The sequence below is a fragment of the Primulina eburnea genome, chromosome 12, assembly GCF_022965805.1.
Source record: "Primulina eburnea isolate SZY01 chromosome 12, ASM2296580v1, whole genome shotgun sequence".
Classification (NCBI taxonomy): Eukaryota; Viridiplantae; Streptophyta; class Magnoliopsida; order Lamiales; family Gesneriaceae; genus Primulina; species Primulina eburnea.
The window spans coordinates 8,997,823-9,012,164 of record NC_133112.1 but is presented as its reverse complement, the minus strand read 5'-3'; positions in this window follow the sequence as shown (position 1 = coordinate 9,012,164).

The window sequence follows — 14,342 nt, the reverse complement described above, 5'->3', positions numbered from 1 at the left end:
CAAAAGCTAGATCAAGGGGGATTGTCCAAGTCTATATATATAACTCTCATGTTATTTATCCAACCGACGTGGGACATGTATGCAACTCTCCGGTTATTTACCAACCGATGTGGGACAACTAACAATATTGGAACTTGAACCTAACTCAACCCCAAGAACTAGCTTTTGGGGTTGAGTTAGGTCCAAGCTCCAATCTTAACATGATATCAGAGCTCAGATTCCACCATTTATGTTGGACTGCCCATAGTTGGGTCAGCCGTTATGCCCATAATTGGGTCATTTGTAAAATTCACGCTTTAAATGTTCATTCCTGGGCGTGAGGGGGATATGTTAGTTGTCACACATCGGTTGGGTAAAATACCCGGGAGTTGTATATATATAGTCTTGTACAATTCTCCTCCTTTGAGCTAACTTTTGGGGTTGAGTTATGTCCAAGTTCCAATCTTAACAGTAAAATTCAATGTTTGCCGACGGCGACAACGACAAGCATCCCATAGAAATGAAATAAGTTGGCAGTGATGAGAACCGCGTACAGAGAATCGGTTGATACAAATGGTTTTATTTTGAATTTTTTTGTAATCTATATCGATACATCTTTAAAAATTGTAGATGATAAGTAAAGTTTTTGTATTGTGATTTTATTACATTGTTCAAAAATTATGTATTGGTTGTATTAATTGGATGTGCATTGTTAGAAAAAATATATAAAATTTGGGGTCAAATTTAGGATATTGAATTTGTAGAAGTCAATATATTGCTTATTCATTTAATTGGTGTATTTTTTTGAACTCATTAAATACATCAGAATCATAGTAGTGTTTTTATTTTTTTAATAGAAAATTACAAAATAAAAAATTTTGAAAATAATGTTAGGTAAAAATTGAGTAGATATTTGAATTTCTTGATACATAATTCTTAGAAAAATATTAAGAGAAAAGATTTTTGAATAAAAATTATATATTTCATTAAAAATATTAAAAGAAAAAATATTTAAAAACTATATATTTATCTGTTATACTTATAAAATTGCAAAAAGAATGAAATTTGTTCATTATAAAATTTCTATTATCTCTTTAAATTGTGTATTGTTAGATTAATTTCATGGAAATTTTCTACAGTTTTTAAGGACAAAAAATCTATTTATTGTAACAAAAATGAAATATCAAAATTTAATATTTATTTCACCTAATATACAATTAATTAGTATTCTAATTATTCCACCTAATATATAATTAATAATATAATAAATGCTAATGAATTATCACTACAATATACATTGATTGTTGTAATTTATATTGATTCAAGAATAAAATATAACTCTTCTATTAATTATCTCAAATAATATATATCTATACCACCTTTAAATTTTTTATCATTTTACTTTTTTCTCTACATATTATTTTATGATTTTAATGTAATTTTATAATTATATTTTAGTGCAGTTTCTAATTAAGTAATAAATTATAATATCACAAAAAGATATATGAAAAAAATAATTATATATGCAATAGTATAATAACATTATAAATATTTAATAAATATGAAGTTTAATACTACCATATTTTATGTTTTTTAAGTAAGAATTAAAAGTAAAGAGTTTAATAAATTATTTTGAAAAATTTATATCATCAATTATGAATGTTAATGTATTAATAATATCATAAATTATGAATATCTTATAAGAATTCGGAGAGTTAAGTTATAATTAGAAATTTAAATATTTTAATAACATTTTAAAAAAAATTATATCAGATTCAATAAGCAAAATTTGATAGTATTTAAAACATCTATTAAGAATGTTTAAGATTTAGACATTAAAGATCTAAAAATAAACCCGATCATGGTTTTCAAGAACAATAAAACCAATATCAAGAATTAAAATTTTTTCTTGGCTTCAATTCCAAAATCAACTATCATATTATATAAAATTAAGGCATAACTCTTAAACAATTAGTTTCACCGTCTCACATATTATATGACTATTCTATTTGATATATAAAAATGAATCATATTAGCCATTTTAAAAAAATTCATATCTCAGACAAAATTATAAATTCAATATATAAAATTTGGTAATATGTGATATTTTGATTTATAATTTTTATATATGTTTTTTTAAATTATTTATGAAATTTTAACAAAATAAAGAAATTTCACAGCCAAGTAAGTGACAAAAATATTGCATATTAAACGTCCACTCTTCGTTTCTCTTTAAAATATACTAGAAAATGTTTTTTTTTTCTTTTCTATATTCCTCTATTCGGCTTAACCCATACACACATGTATATTTTAAAATAATTTTGCATCATTTAAAAATAAACCAACCAACTATTATTTGAAAATTCAAAAAAACGTAATGCAAAACATAAACGTAAAATGTCAACTAACCTAAACTAACATTATTTTAAAAATAAACTTAACTCTAATATCCTCTCAAAAATCCTTCAAACGCATTCATAAGCAATAAAATTTTCAAAGTAACTTAAATCATTAGCACAAGTCATAAACATAAGTGCGGAAAACTAGCGACAATCCTTGGGTTATGTGCACATTCAGTCCAGCTAGTTCAACCGTCAAGGCCTTCATCAAACTGAAGCTCACCTGCATCGATCACACCTAGTGAGTCTAACGACTCAGCAACACTTAACCATTATAACAAGTAATACATATACATCCACATGTAACAATGAAAATACTTTTACTTAAAATAGCTTTTCATGAACATGCATAGCTTAAACATTTTTCCTTCCATCATATGCATTTCTCTTTTTCATCATATACGTATACGTTTTTTTTAATTGAATTTGGATAGTTAATTGTGACTTTTGTATCAACTGAAGGTTGATGGATCCATCTACGTGTAACCAAAGTACTGAACGGCGTGGACATCAGCGACACTCTCACCCGTCAACTGAGCCTCGACCTTATATATCATTGTATTAGTCACAATCACCTCACCTCCTTCAACTTTTTATATTTCTATCACTTATAAAAATTCAAGCATATATAGATCATTTTTCTTTTAAACCAAGCACGTAACATGTCTCTTAACATAACGTTTCATCATAAAATTCCATAAGCATGTAAAATAAACGTTTTAACATTTATTACAGGATTCATGGTATTGCCAGAACGTCTAACATTTTTCAGGTGTAAAATGACCATTTTGCCTATGAAACCCTAACGTTCCGTATTTGTCCTAAGACCTTAATACAAAGACCCAAATCATTCCAAACTTAACCTATTACCTTAAAACACTCTCTTAAATATTCCTTATGCTTAAAATTTAGCTTTTCGATAATTTCCTTGATTCGTTTTTAAACTTAGATGTACATCTCGATTTTGACTCGTATTGATTCGAAACTAAACCAAACTTGAGCCAAAGCTTAATAACACCTAGCTAAATCATATTCAATCCAATTCAAGCCAATTAAGACATCCCAACTAGCCTAACTCAGATACTGAATTTTTTGCTCTCTTTTTTCGAAACCCTAGCTTGAACGAATCATATGCCCTTTCATTCCTAGGCCTCTACCGACCCATCCAGCCCTTAGCTCACCCTGCTGGGACCCTAAGCAAACCCCTTAAGAGCCTATTGGACCAGCCCTTGCATGCTAGAGCCCTCAAACTCGTGCAACCTTGGACTCACACGACCAACTTTCACCCTACAGCCCTTCCTCCTTACACCAGCCTTCCCTCAAGCCATCTAGGACCATGATTAGACCCTATTAGGACCCCTGGACATGACCCTACAGCAGCCAACAAGCCCATCATTCAAGGAACCCAAAATTGAAACCCTAGCTTCCCTTCAAACCCCAAAACACGCATCCCTCTCCTATCTTGAATCCAGCCCTTGCACAGGCCATCTAGCACTACAACAAGAACGCTAAAAGACAACAGATTTTATTCGTTGTCCGCAGGTCATTGATAAGCACGAATTATATAGCGTTTTAGGGATTTTATTTTGTTGTATTCGTGCTTATCTGGCGATTTTATTCCGAGTTTTGCGCTTTATTCGTTTTATTATTGCTATTTGCAGGTTTGACCAAAAGATGATTAAAGCCAATGAAAGGGAAAGAAAGTCAACCTGCACAATGCCATGTCAGAAACACCTGGAAAAATAGGGAATAGTACAAAGAGCATATCCAGACCCCTACATGGGCTTTGTGTAAGGTTCCGTGTCATAGAATCCCAAAGAAGAGATTTACAATGGCTACACGGACCCCATTCTGGACCTGTACCCGGGGTCCGTGTCAATTACCCTTAGAGAATGAGATTTACATTGGCTATCCGGACCCCTACACGGGGTCCGTGTCCAGTGTTTCCGGGGCAGAATTTTACAAAGAATACACGGACCCGTACACGGATATTTACACGGGGTCCGTGTACTTGATATCAGATTCATATTTGGCGAAGATTTTGGGGAAGATATTAAAAATCAGGCTCGAAAATAAAAGAGAAGGAGGACTTTTCAGAACGAGACATTTTTTGGGAACGCTTTGGACTTTGAAGAATTGGAGAGAAGACGGAGACGACTTGGGAGAAACGAGAGAAACCGCGCTTCAAATGCAAGATTCACGCACCATCGCTGAGATTTTCTCCTCTCTTATGTTCTTAATTTTATTCACGAATTCGAATATTATGTTTTCTTCTAGTTTTGAATTTATGAAGTACTTTTTCTTGTGATCGGGACCATGATAGGGACAAACTATTGATCTTGTTCATTCATTGGATTATTTGATTTATGAACTACTTTTATGTTATTGATTAATGTTTGCGTAATTTTCATGCTTTTAATTTTGCCAATTATTTGCATGTTTGTTGTTCGATCTTGACTCGAAAGAGAATAGATTGAATTTAGCTTCAAAAATATGGATCAACATTCGGTTCCAATGTGATTTTAGGAGACAACTGTGATTCCATCAGTTGAATAATGCGTTTTTGTTTAATTAAATTAAATTAGAAATAATTGGACTGTTAAATGAAAATAGGATTATATGTTCTAGAAATAGATTTACAGTTAATTTAGGGAATTTCATTGTGATATCAATAATCTGTGGTTAATTAACTTCAAAGCGTGACAATAATAAAAGTCTGGACCGTTGTGTGTTCCCGATCATTTTATTGAATTTGAAAATTTCCCTAGTTTCAACCTGTTCTGAAAATTCGATCTTAGTTATTAATTTAGTATAATTTAATTTAATTTAACTAGTTTAAATTATCATCAAATCACTTGTTATTGTTTGCCAAGATTAAATCAAATAATTTAAATCTTAGTACTTAAATAATAGTCTCTGTGGGATCGAGACTTGGACTTGTCATCCATTTACTATAACTTGACCTAGTCCGCTTACTATATTTATTCCCAATCGAAATCGTCGGTCAAGTTTTTGGCGCCGTTGCTAAGGACTATCTGTTTAATATTAGGATAAATTATTTATTTGAGACTATGCATTTATTCTTAGCTCTTATTTTTTATTTATAAATTTTTAGCATTTTATTTAATTCTATTTCAAATTTTTACACTCTTTAGGAGCTTGAATTGTGCACTTGAATTTTGATTGCAGGAGTCTAGCTCGTGTTATATGAGCCATGCTCAAGGCTTCGAAAATATAGTGCCACTTGATCTAGAGATTGAAAGCACTCTCCGTCGCATCCATAGAGCTCGAAGGAACAACAACTTGGCTCTTGAATTCAAATCTGAAGAGGAATTTGAAATAGACCTTAAACCAGAATCTGAAGACATGGCTGGAGAAGAGGATGATCGTACTTTAATGGAGCTTCATCAATTAGCATTTGGAGGTTATGGCTCTAGTATTATCCGCCATACAATTCAAGAGAATACATTCGAACTTAAGCCGGCCATCATCCAGATGATTCAACTCTAAGTCAAATTTGGAGGATCACCTTCTGAAGATCCCAATGCACATCTGGAGAATTTTCTGTCGATCTGTGATACAATCAAGTGCAATGGGGTGAGTACTGATGCCATTCGTCTCAGAATATTCCCATTCTTCCAAAAAGGAGAAGCTATGGAGTGGCTTCGAGACTTTCCAGCTGGTTCTGTCACTACATGGGATGGATTAGTCGAGGTTTTCACGCACAGGTATTTTCTCCCAACTAAGATTACACAATTGTGAAATGAAATCACATTGGTTAGACAGAGAGATGGGGAATCATTGAATTCAGCATGTGCAATGTTTAAGAAGATGTTGAGAATGTGCCCGAGACATGGTTTTTCGATAGGCCAGCAGGTTGAGACGTTCTACTATGGGGTGGATCCTTTTGTGAGATCTATGCTTGATGCAGTAACGAACGGTAGTCTATACAGGAAAACACCAAACGCAGCGCTTGAAATCATATCTAATATGGCAGAAAGCAATGTGGGCTGGCAAGACAATTGAAGGGAGAAGAAAGTCGGATTCCTTGAGATTGATTCTTTGACAGCGATCACAACAAAGCTTGATGGATTGACACATCAGATGATACATTTACAAAAAAATAGATCAATACCAGACAAGCCAGTAAATCAAATTCAGGGAAATGCCGAGATAGTTGGTGGATCATCTCGTGACATGAAATTCATGCCAGATATTTTTAGTGAGGGAATACAGTGCTTTGGAAGCGACTCAGTGAACTATGTGGGAAATCAAGGTCGGAAACAATATAACCCATACAGCTTCTCATATAACCCAGGCTGGAGGAATCATCCGAATTTTGGGTGGAGGAAATCAGAAAATACTGTTGAGCAACCATATTTCAATCGTCCACAACATCCTACACAACAAAAGCCTCCTCAGGAACCACCTAAAACTCCGCAAGGTACTGGACCTTCTATGCCACCCGGTTTCAAGGCACAAGATAGCAAGTTGAATCTTGAGGATATGCTAGCCAAGTACATAGCCGGGAATGAGATGAGATGGCAAAATCATGATGCCATGATGCAAATGGTAGAGACTCAACTAGGGAAGTTGGCGATGCAAATGGCTACACGAGCTCCGAGTTCATTACCTAGTGACACGGAAAAGAATCTGAAGGGTGTCAATGCAGTCACAGTGACATCTACAATAAAGCAAGAAGCAATTGATGTTGATGAAGATGGAAAAGAAAAGTGGTCATCCAAACAAAGATCCTAGGACGCAAAGGAGAAAGGAAAGTCTCTAAACTCAAATCTCGCTACTGATATTAATTCACTCTCATTTCCCCAAAGAGCAAAGCAACTGCAACTAGATACTAATTTTCAAAATTCCTTGAGATTTTAAAAAGGCTGCACATAAATATCCCGTTTGCAGAGGCTTTAGCTCAAATGCCCTCATATGCAAAATTTCTTAAGAAAATTCTATCAAACAAGAGGAGACTGGTAGATTTTGAGACAATGAAGCTTTCGGAGGAATGTATAGCAATTTTACAAAATAAGTTGCCTCCAAAAGCTAAGGACCCAGGTAGCTTCTCTATTCCTTGGTAACTTCATTTTTTAGTAAAGCTTTATGTGACCTAGGTGCAAGCATTAACTTGATGCCGTACTCATGCTTTGAGAAGCTGGAAATAGGTGAAGTGAAACCACCTACAATTTTCCTACAATTAGCTGATAGATCTATTAAATAACCTATGGGAGTTGTAGAGGATGTGTTGGTAAAAGTTGACAAATTTATTTTTCCGGTTGATTTTTGTTATGTTAGACATGGAAGAGGATCGAGAGATTCCTGTTATTTTAGGGAGACCATTCTTAGCAATCAGAAGGGCTTTGATAGATGTGCATAAGGGTGATGTAACGTACCGTACTTTTCATACTCAAAATTTGCGGAAAAATTTAAAATTTTCTTAAATATAAAATTTGCCATGTAATATCTCAACCAAGTCCCCTATAAGAAATGGTTGTTCAAAATAACCACAATAAAATTTGTTCACAAAAGTTTTGCTCAAAGTATTTCCATCAAAATATGAAATCAGAGTAAATTAACATTTGCGTAAAAACATAAACTTTGCGGTCCTCGGGTTAGCCTCCCGCTCAGTCCAAGCCTGCCCCTTGGTCGCCACCTCCTGTCTCCTCATCAACATACTCACCTGCATCGATCAAGTCTAGTGAGTCTAAAGACTCAACACGTATAAACTGGAATAACGAGTACTACGTAATAAAATCGCATGCACTTTAAAATAGAACATACATACTTGAAACTTGAACTTGTAAAATGAACTGGAACATACGTACCTACATAACTAGACGTGCCATCAACATAAACTTTCATAAACATACTGCATACTTGAACATACATAACTTCATCATTTTGCGTAGAGGATGTTTCAAAGCAAGTGACCCATAACGTAATAAGAGACTGATCAGACAAACCATAGTACTGAGCTGACAGGGACGTATCCACTGCCACATACATGAGATCCCCGTTCATAATTTAACGGGCTGGTTGGTCCCCGTTCATAATTTAACGCTTTCCAACCACGATCTAACCCGTTCATAATTTAACGGGCAGATTGGTCCCCGTTCATAATTTAACGCTTTCCAATCCTAAACATAATTTGGTCACAAGACATTTAGCATACCTCCAAAAACATAAAATATTTTCTTTGCACGTCATCATACTTACTTGGCGTTGAGGGATTCGTTGGATCTCACTTTGGGCCGCTACTGCACAAACTAACATAAATTTTAAATACTTAACTTGCATGTCTTAGACGTAGGTACTCGATCTCACCACCAAAGTGAATAAGTAGCTTAGGACATTCTAGTGCGCTCCTGGCTTGACCTCGTTTAATCATCGTACTAAACCATGACGTAAAACCACAAAACAAATCCTATATTTTTACATAAATAAATTTTAATCATGGTGCTAAACCATGATATAGAACCCCGAAGCAAATCCTAAACAAAAAAAAAATTTAAATTTTTTTTTAAAAAAGGTTGTACACGGACCCCGTGTAGGGGTTCGTGTACGGGTCCGGGTAGACTCTGGAAATTCGTATTTTTGAAGGAAAAAGGACACGGACTCCGTGCCGGGGTCCGGGAAGGGGTCTGGGTACCCTCTGTCTTTGCAAATTCACGAAAATTCGCTAACTTAATCTTTCACCCATTCAATCCAAGCCTAAGGACCATGAACCAACACCTGTAGACTCATCCTAGGATGTTATTACATTGATTCAAACCCGTAAAAACGCCCCAAACGTCCCTAAGCATCAACAATTAATTCCAACACAACAATAACTCGTAATTAGACATCGTTTCGCTTCCTACGACTTCTATTACATCCCAAGCCAAACCCGACCGAAACGAACCACCAAATAACACCTAAATACATCTCGTAACATATATAAATGCAGTAGCACAAGCTCGGCGATGTCCAACGAAGCCTGCAACAAATAACTTCAAGAACACAATTTACATAAAATACCACATTTTAAATTGCCACAATCGTCGCCGGTCTTTTTCTCAATCCCGCCTCGAATGAACGCCTGAAACATGAAACTCGAAAAATATTTTAACGTGCATCACATAAACGTAAATAATTTAAAATAATACATTCAAATAAATCATGCATGGCTTAAAACTCATTTAAAAATTAATTAAATGATTTACTAATTAAATAAATGCATGAGTTATACGTGCACTGAATTTGGGCACTACAGTTCCTCCCCCACTTATAAAAATTTCGTCCTCGAAATTAAATCTTACCAAACAACTCCGGGTAGCGAAATATCATATCTGCTTCTGATTCCCATGTGGCCTCTTCCACTGATTGATTTAGCCACCGGACTTTGACTAGCTTAGTCACGTTATTCCGTAGCCTACGCTCTTGTCTGTCTAGGATTTGAATCGGCTTCTCCTCATAAGACAGGTCTGGAGTAAGCTGTAACGGCTCGTAGCTCAGAACATGCGAAGGATTGGCCAGGCATTTCCTCAGCATTGAGACATGGAACACGTTGTGTACCCCGGCCAAATTCGGCGGAAGGGCTATACGATAAGCTAGTGTCCCAACTCTGTCAAGAATCTCGAAAGGTCCAATAAACCTCGGACTGAGCTTGCCTCTCTTCCCAAATCTCATAACACCCTTCATGGGTGCTATCTTCACAAAAACGTGATCACCAACGGTAAACTCGAGATCTCTCCTTCTCTTATCAGCATAACTATTTTGGCGGCTTTGGGCAGTCTTCATTCTGTCACGAATCTTGACCACCACGTCTGCAGTCTGCTGAACTATTTCTGGACCAAGTTCTACTCTCTCCCCAACTTCATCCCAATGAACTGGTGACCTGCACTTCCTTCCATACAACGCCTCATATGGAGCCATACCAATGGATGCTTGGAAGCTGTTGTTGTATGTGAACTCCACTAGAGGTAGTCTAGACTCCCAAGTTTCTTGAAAATCAATCATGCAGGCTCTCAGCAAATCCTCCAAAATCTGTATCACACGCTCAGACTGGCCGTCTGTCTGCGGGTGAAACGCTGTACTAAATAGCAACTTCGTCCCCATAGCTGCATGTAAGCTCTTCCAGAAGGACGATGTGAACCTCGGGTCCCTGTTGGACACAATCGAAACTGGGAACCCATGCAAACGGACTATCTCCCGGATATAAAGCTCCGCATACTGAGTCATGGAGAAAGTCTTCTTTACTGGTAGAAAATGCACTGATTTAGTGAGTCGGTCCACTATAACCCAAATAGCATTAAATCCTCTGACTGATGGGCAACCCAATGACGAAGTCCATAGTGATGTCCTCCCATTTCCACTCTGGAATGGGGAGTGGCTTAACCAATCCCGCTGGCCTCTGATGTTCTGCCTTCACCTGCTGACAAGTGAGGCATTCAGACACAAACTTGCGGATGTCTCTCTTCATCCCTGGCCACCAATACAAAATCTGGAGGTCCTTATATATCTTGGTACCTCCTGGATGGATAGAATACGGAGATGCGTGTGCCTCTGTCAAAATATCTTGTCTGATCGAACCAACACTTGGCACCCACATTCTGCCTCTGTATCTCACAATTCCATCTGCCACTGTGTAGAGAACACTGCCCTTGGCTTCGTCTCTCAGTCTCCATTTCTGAAGCTGCTCATCTGAAGACTGTCCTGCCCGGATATGGTCTAGCAGAGAAGATTTGACTGTCAGATTAGACAGCCTCGGAGCTCTGCCCTTGCGGTAAACTTCTAAATCAAACCTCTGAATCTCAGACTGAAGAGGTTTCTGTACTGACAACTGTGCTACAACATCCACTTTCCTGCTCAAGGCGTCTGCGACAACATTAGCCTTTCCCGGATGGTAGCTAATCTCGCAGTCGTAGTCCTTTACCAACTCTAACCACCGTCTCTGTCTCATGTTCAGTTCTTTCTGTGTGAAGAAATACTTGAGGCTCTTGTGATCCGTGAATATCTGGTACTTCTCTCCGTACAAGTAGTGTCTCCAAATCTTCAATGCAAAGACGACGGCGGCTAATTCTATGTCATGCGTCGGATAGTTCTTCTCATGCACCTTTAGCTGTCTGGAAGCATAAGCTATCACCCGACCCTGCTGCATCAACACTGCGCCTAATCCGAGCTTAGATGCATCGGTAAAAAGCACAAATTCGCCTTGCCCTGACGGCATGGCTAGCACTGGCGCTGAAATAAGAGCTTGCTTCAAAGTATCAAAGCTCTTCTGACATTCATCACTCCACACAAACTTAGCATTGGTCAGTGCCGTGAGAGGCACTGCTATTGATGAAAATCCTTGGATGAACTTACGGTAGTAACCGGCTAAACCCAGAAAACTGCGGATTTCCGATTCATTCTTCGGTTCAACCCAATACTTAACTGCCGCTTCCTTGGTTGGGTCCACCACAATTCCACTGCTAGAAATAATATGACCCAAAAAACGCTACCTTCTCCAACCAAAACTCGCACTTACTGAACTTCGCAAACAACTTGCGACCCTGCAAAACCTGCAACACTGTCATCAAATGCTGGCTATGCTCCTCATGGCTCTTCGAGTAAATGAGAATATCGTCATTTAATACTATGACGAACTGATCAAGGTAAGGCTGAAATACTCGGTTCATTAGGTCCATGAAAATCGCTGGAGCATTCGTCAATCCAAATGGCATCATTAAGAAATCGTAATGTCCTAATCTAGTTCTGAATGCTGTCTTAGTTTTACTTTAATATGACCTTGAGTTCTGACTTTTCTCACAATTTCCAATATTAGAAATGGAGGTTCAAACTTATCTTATCTCACTTTCCTTATACTATATCTGTAATGTTCATCGATCTATTACCTTAGAATTTATGCAGTTCAACCTAAGAAATCTTAGCACCAAAAGTTACTGATCAACTTCTATCCTTGGTTCTACCCTCAAAAGTTAAACCTTATCTTAACCCAGTAATAACATTGAACTACGATCCTCGAATCGAATCTTTACCTTACGACACCAAACTTACGTAACTTAGCCATTTATAAGTACATCCCAAATAAAGATTGTTGCAAATCTTAAATTTCGAGTAACATTAATCCATAAAACCCCAAAATATACATTATCGATATTCTGCTTAGATAATAAAACCTTCCTAGCATCAAACACATGCTTAAACTATTTCCTTCCCAATTACATTATAGTTGAGGCCTAAGAAACTTAAACCCTTCTCATTGGAACGAATGTCACACTTTGACGTATCCTCAGTACTTAATTCATTCTAACGTATAAAGCTTAATAAGTTTCCCCATGTTAATGATGGACTAATTCTAATAAATCAACTTTGCTTATAACCCACATAATTCTAGAATCCTCATATAAAGATTTTAAATTTCTTACTCGATAAAAATCTTAATATTCGACCGTTGCTAACCTATGTTGAATACAACTAATTTCCTTTTGTTTTTATTTCATCAAATATCCCCGTATAATCACCTATTTCATAAACTTGAAATTAAAGCTTACACAACCAAAGTAGTCTTAGATAACCTAATTCCAATACTCATATCAACTTAATCCTAAGTTTCTTAATGACTTACGAAAATTCTTCAAGACGAGGTGTCTGATAGGGCCTCTTGCCCTGCCTATCGACCTCAATGTCCCTCTAGTCCTGCTCTATCGCCAAGATTCTCGACACGGCAACTGCATAAGTCATAGGACCAGCAACTCGAACATCACGACGCAAGATCGGCCGCAACCCATCCATAAAATTACTCATCTTCTCCCGGGCATCATTTGCCATCAGGGGCACAAAGTGACACCCCTTCTCAAACTCCCGGACGAAGTCTGCCACGCTGCTGTCTCCCTGTCGCAGCGACATGAACTCCCTGGCCAGGCGAGAGCGTACTTCTTCAGTGAAGTACTCGGAGTAGAAAACCTCCCCATCCTGGGTTTTGCAATTCTCATCGCCTGCCTCACGCACAATCCAATGTCTGGGGGGGCATACTGTTCTAACATTTACCCAACACGTAAACCAACATGCATGAACATAATATAGACAACATAAGATGCACGTACTTGAACTTCAAAATATGCACATGCCGAAATCAAAACTTAATGCTTACGACATAACATAAATTCAAAACTTTAAAACTTACAGACTTGAGGTGTGACTTCGTGAGCTTCTTGCGACTGACGGTAGGCATAACCCTTTACAAGAACACCGCTCTGATACCAACTATAACGTACCGTACTTTTCATACTCAAAATTTGCGGAAAAATTTAAAATTTTCTTAAACATAAAATAACCTTCAAAGTTTGCCATGAAATATCTCAACCAAGTCCCTCATAAGAAATGGTTGTTCAAAATAACCACAGTAAAATTTGCTCACAAAAGTTTTGCTCAAAGTATTTCAATTAAAATATGAAATCAGAGTAAATTAACATTTGCGTAAAAACATAAACTTTGCGGTCCTCGGGTTAGCCTCCCGCTCAGTCCAAGCCTGCCCCTTGGTCGTCACCTCCTGTCTCCTCATCAACATACTCACTTGCATCGATCAAGTCTAGTGAGTCTAAAGACTCAACACGTATAAACTGGAATAACGAGTACTACGTAATAAAATCGCATGCACTTTAAAATAGAACATACATACTTGAAACTTGAACTTGCAAAATGTTCATAAACGTACTGCATACTTGAACATACATAACTTCATCATTTTGCGTAGAGGATGTTTCAAAGCAAGTGACCCATAACGTAATAAACGCCTGATCAGACAAACCACAGTACTGGGCTGACAGGGACGTATCCACTGCCACATACATGAGATCCCCGTTCATAATTTAACGGGCTGGTTGGTCCCCGTTCATAATTTAACGCTTTCTAACCACGATCTAACCCGTTCATAATTTTACGGGCGGATTGGTCCCCGTTCATAATTTAACGCTT